Below are 6000 nucleotides of genomic sequence, written 5' to 3'. Positions count from 1 at the left end.
GAGCCAGGGGGAGAAGAGCACAGCATCTGGCACACCATGACATTGTACAGGCCTGTCTGAAGTCTGCCAATGAACTTCTAAATGATTCAGAGAAGGATTGGGAGAGAGTGCTGTGGTCAGATGGTCAAGGTCCTACCTTTTCCCAGAGGTTATGTTACTCCATGTGCTAGCATCCATCTTGGATTTCTGCTGAGCATGATGGGAGAATCTTTTATGCCTTCAGGTCTCTGAGGTCCATCCCCCAGAGGGGTGTGGCTGAGTACATATAAGCCTGGGATCTGCACATGCTCTTTGCACTTGTGTCTTGTGTCTTTGTCTTGCTACAGCTCTGTGTATACGCTCGTGACTCTTCTGGTATTCTGACTCGGCTTGTGACTAGACCATTCTCTGTGTTTCCCTTTGATCTGACCTTCCGTTGCTGAACCCGGCCCGTGACCTGTGATTCTCTGTCTACTGTTCTGTACCGTTTTGTCCCGTTGTTATTGACCCGGCTTGTCTGACTACGCTATTGTCATTCTCACCAGCTACACGCCATTGGCGGCGGCCATTACCGCAGCTGGGGTGTCTCGGGGGCCGCGACCTGGTCCCTGGTTGCGTCAAGTCCATCCCCACCATCAGGGGCCCTGGTGAAGGGCAGCCTGGGACTTAGACTCCGCGCCCTGAGGGACTTCAGTCTGTTGGTGGTGGTTGTCGTCAGCCAGTGCGTTACCCTGCCACTAGGCCTACCTGTCCGTTCCACAGTCCTGCCCTGACATTACACAAGTGCCATGAATCCTGACGGTGCAGGTACGCCTTCACTTCCAATGTTGGTCGCCAGACTGGATCAACAGGATCTCCTGTTGGATCAGTTCGCTCAGGCAGTGCAAACTCTGCTGGCACGCACCGCGCACCTTACTCCTGGTGTTATTAGGCCGGTTGTCACTCCGGTGGTCGCTCCCGCTGCTGTTCCGCTTGCTGTGCCTACCGCCGCGGCTGATGCGGCACCCGCGGTGTCCAGAGGTATGACTGGTTCAGCCCCTCTTCCACAGCGCTTTGGGGGTGAGCCGAGTCAGTGTCGTGGGTTCCTTAACCAGGTGGGGATTTACTTTGAATTAATCCCCTACGCTTTTCCGAGTGAGAGGTCAAAGGTGGGTTTCCTCATCTCACTACTCTCAGACAAGGCCTTGGCCTGGGCGAATCCCTTATGGGAGAGGAATGACCCAGTGATTCACGAGTTTTCCGGTTTTGTCGATGCCTTCCGTAGGGTATTCGATGTACCGGCTCGCTCCGCCTCGGCTGCCAAGCTGCTCATGTCTATGCATCAGGGTTCACGGACCGTGGCCGAGTACGCCATAGAGTTTCGTACCCTGGCAGCAGAGGTGGGTTGGAACAATGAGGCTCTGGTGGCTGCGTTTTCTCAGGGTCTTTCTGATGCATTGAAGGATGAGATTGCAGCTAAGGAACTGCCTGTGGAGCTGGAAGCACTAATTTCCTTCCTGATCCTGATTGATACCAGGCTCAGGGAGAGGCCTTCACTCAAGGAACGCCTGCGGAGGCCTTCCAATCGACTGGCACCTGTGTTTTCTGTCCCACCCATTCCTCCCTCTCCTCCCACGCCTCCTAGGGATAGATTGTCTGGTGGTGAGCCCATGCAGCTGGGGTTTGCTCGCCTTTCCGAGGGAGAGCGGGCCGCTCGGCGTCGGGAGGGTCGCTGCCTGTACTGTGGTCTTGGTGGGCACTTTCAGCAGTCCTGTCCGGTCCGTCCGGGAAACGCTCGCACCTGAGATCCTGTCGGGGACAGATCTTGGGTGGAGTCTCCTCGTCCCCGGCGTTCCGCAGAGATAAGCCACTGATCACCGTTGTCCTCTCTTGGGCGGAGGGCTCAGTGACGGCCCAGGCGTTGGTAGATTCTGGGGCCGGCGGGTTGTTTATGGACAGCTCGTTTGCTGCCCAGCACTCCATTCCCCTGCAGGCTCGAGTTACCCCATTGGTTCTCGAGGCGATAGATGGCAGGCCCCTGCAACCACCGCAGGTTACCCACGAGACTATGCCAGTTGAAGTAGCTATTGGGGCTGTTCACAGGGAGTTGGCCTGTTTCCAGGTGATTTCTTCTCCGCACTATTCGGTGGTTTTGGGGTATCCCTGGCTCCTGATGCACAATCCAACCTTCAATTGGCGAACTGCCGAGATTCTCTCGTGGTCTCCACAGTGTGGGGCCGGGTGCATCCGTGGGCCGGTTAAGGTGTTGTGTGCCTCCTCGGACTCTGCGTTGCCCACTGATTATGGGGAGTACCAGGACGTGTTTGATAAGGTACGCGCTGGTGCCTTACCTGCTCATCGTCCTTACGACTGCGCCATATCCTTGCAACCCGGTGCCACTCCTCCATGTGGCAGGGTGTATCCTCTCTCGGTTGCGGAGAATAAGGCCATGGAGGAGTACGTTGCGGATGCGCTTTCCCGGGGGCACATTCGTAAGTCTACTTCCCCAGCAGGAGCGGGCTTTTTCTTTGTAAAGAAGAAGGGTGGTGAATTGAGGCCTTGCATCGATTATAGGGGTCTCAATCGAATCACCACTAAGAATGCATACCCGATTCCCTTGATTACTGAGTTGTTCGACCGCCTTAAGGGGGCAACAGTCTTTACCAAACTTGACCTTAGGGCGGCGTACAACCTCGTACGGATCAAACAGGGGGATGAGTGGAAGACCGCGTTTAACACCAGAACCGGGCACTACGAATACCTGGTGATGCCCTTCGGGTTGTGTAACGCGCTCGCAGTTTTTCAGGAATTCATAAATGATGTCCTTCGTGACTTGTTGCAGCAGTGCGTGGTAGTTTACTTGGATGACATCCTGGTTTACTCTGCCTCCATGGAGTCCCATATCCAGGATGTCAAGCAGGTGCTGCAACGATTACGTGAGAACGAACTTTTTTGTAAACTTGAGAAGTGCGAATTCCATCGATCCCAAGTTGCCTTTTTAGGCTACATCATTTCTGCGGAGGGATTCTCCATGGACCCTCAGAAGGTTTCGGCAGTTCTGCAGTGGCCTCGTCCCAATGGTCTTCGGCCCATTCAGCGCTTTTTGGGTTTTGCCAACTACTATCGGAAGTTCATCAGGAACTTCTCCACGCTGGCAAAGCCTCTCTCAGACCTAACCAAGAAGGGCAGCAATCCTCACGAGTGGCCATCCGAGGCCATCGTAGCTTTTGAGGCTCTGAAATCCGCCTTCGCTTCGGCTCCGATACTGTCTCATCCCAATCCTGGATTGCCCTTCGTCCTTGAGGTTGATGCATCCGAGACGGGAGTAGGCGCTCTCCTGTCTCAACGTCGGTCGCCCGATGGACCCCTACTTCCCTGTGGGTTCTACTCCAGGAAGCTTTCCTCTGCAGAGTGCAACTACCAGATTGGAGATAGGGAGTTGTTGGCAATCATTCTGGCTCTCAAGGAATGGAGGCACCTGCTCGAGGGCTCCGCAGTTCCGGTCCTCATTCTTACCGATCATAAGAACCTGACTTATCTTTCGGAGGCCAAAAGATTGACACCCCGTCAGGCCAGATGGGCCTTGTTCTTGTCGCGGTTCAACTATGTGGTCTCCTATTTGCCTGGTTCCAAGAATGTCAGGGCTGATGCATTATCGCGGCAATACTCTGAGTTGTCCAGGGAGGACTCTGAGCCAACCTCGGTCATACCTCCGGATCATATCCTGGCTGCCATTCGTACCAGTCTGACTTCTCCCCTTGGGGAGCAGATTTTGGCGGCTCAAACTGACGCTCCTCCCGAGAGACCGGAGGGTAGATGTTTTGTACCCGAGGGGTTGCGCACCCGTCTGCTGCGTACCTACCATAACTCCAAAACTGCCGGGCATCCGGGGAAGAACCAGTTGTCTTGGGTCGTCTCTCGGTTGTTCTGGTGGCCAACTCTTCGTGCCGACATCGCCTCTTATGTAGCAGCATGTTCGATCTGTGCCCAGAATAAATCTCCACGGCATCTTCCAATGGGTCTTCTGCAACCCATTCCCAATGGGGAGCGTCCTTGGTCACACCTGGGCATGGACTTTATTGTAGACCTCCCTGTGTCTCGGGGCCATACGGTCATCCTCATGGTCGTCGATCGTTTTTCCAAAATGTGCCATTGTATTCCACTCAGGAAATTACCAACAGCGCAAGAACTGGCCACGGTCTTTTCCAGGGAGATTTTTCGCCTGCATGGGTTGCCCAAGGTGATTGTCTCGGACCGCGGGAGTCAGTTCGTGTCCAGATTCTGGCGCGCCTTCTGCTCCCAGTTGGGCATTAGTCTCTCCTTTTCTTCAGCCTACCACCCGCAGTCCAATGGGGCTGCGGAGCGTTCCAATCAGGCCTTAGAACAATTCCTTCGGTGTTATATCTCGGACCATCAGGACGATTGGGCCGATCTCCTGCCTTGGGCAGAGTTTGCCAGGAACTCAGCGGTCAACTCCTCCTCCGGGATGTCCCCCTTCATGGCCAACTATGGGTACCAACCCGCGGTATTACCTGAGAGGTTCTCACCACAGGACATTCCGGCTGTGGAGAACCATCTTGCTGCCCTGCGTTCTTCATGGGGGCAGATCCAGAGGGCTTTGAGGGACTCGGCTCAGCGTCAGAAGTTCCAGGCTGATCGCAGACGGTTGCCCGCTCCTTCATACCAGGTCGGTGATCGGGTGTGGTTGTCTACTCGTAACCTCAATCTTCGGGTGCCCACACCCAAACTAGCTCCCCGTTTTGTCGGTCCTTTTCGCATTCTCCGCAAGGTGAATCCGGTGGCCTATGCCCTTGCCCTTCCACCTGGGATGCGGATCTCCAATGTCTTTCATGTATCGCTGTTGAAACCTCTGATCTGCAATCGCTTCACTACCTCTCTGCCTCGGCCCCGTCCCATTCGGGTTGACGGTCATGAGGAGTATGAGGTGAGCCGGATCCTGGACTCTCGATTGGTGCGCGGCCGATTACAGTTCCTGGTTCATTGGCGCGGTTATGGTCCCGAGGAGCGTTCCTGGGTTCCTTCCGCGGATGTCCATGCTCCTGCCCTCCTCCGCGCGTTTCATACCCGCTTTCCTCAGAAACCTTTTGTTGAGCCGCGAAGGGGGAGGGGCCCTTGAGGAGGAGGTACTGTCAAGGTCCTACCTTTTCCCAGAGGTTATGTTACTCCATGTGCTAGCATCCATCTTGGATTTCTGCTGAGCATGATGGGAATCTTTTATGCCTTCAGGTCTCTGAGGTCCATCCCCCAGAGGGGTGTGGCTGAGTACATATAAGCCTGGGATCTGCACATGCTCTTTGCACTTGTGTCTTTGTCTTGCTACAGCTCTGTGTATATGCTCGTGACTCTTCTGGTATTCTGACTCGGCTTGTGACTAAGACCATTCTCTGTGTTTTCCTTTGATCTGACCTTCCGTTGCTGAACCCGGCCCGTGACCTGTGATTCTCTGTCTACTGTTCTGTACTGTTTTGTCCCGTTGTTATTGACCCGGCTTGTCTGACTATGCTATCGTCATTCTCACCAGCTACACGCCATTGGCGGCGGCCATTACCGCAGCTGGGGTGTCTCGGGGGCCGCGACCTGGTCCCTGGTTGCGTCAAGTCCATCCCCACCATCAGGGGCCCTGGTGAAGGGCAGCCTGGGACTTAGACTCCGCGCCCTGAGGGACTTCAGTCTGTTGGTGGTGGTTGTCGTCAGCCAGTGCGTTACCCTGCCACTAGGCCTACCTGTCCGTTCCACAGCCCTGCCCTGACACAGATGAGACCAAAATTGATCTCTTTGGCATTAACTTGACTCGCCATGTTTGAAGGAAATAAAATGCTGACAATGACCCTAAGAACACCATCCCTACAGTCAAGCACGGAGGTGGACACATTATGCTTTGGGGCTGTTTCTCTGCTAAAGGTTCAGGCTGACGTTGCCACATTGAGGGGCCAATGGACGGGACCATGTATTGTGAAATCTTGGATTAGAACCTTCTTCCCTCAGCCAGAACACTAAAGATGGGCCGTGGATGGGTCTTCC

The sequence above is a fragment of the Staurois parvus genome, unplaced genomic scaffold, assembly GCF_062004578.1.
Source record: "Staurois parvus isolate SC_StPar_1 unplaced genomic scaffold, SC_StPar_1.0 ptg001098l, whole genome shotgun sequence".
In the NCBI taxonomy this organism is placed as follows: domain Eukaryota; kingdom Metazoa; phylum Chordata; class Amphibia; order Anura; family Ranidae; genus Staurois; species Staurois parvus.
The sequence above is the reverse complement of the archived record's forward strand: the minus strand, read 5'-3'. Positions refer to the sequence as shown.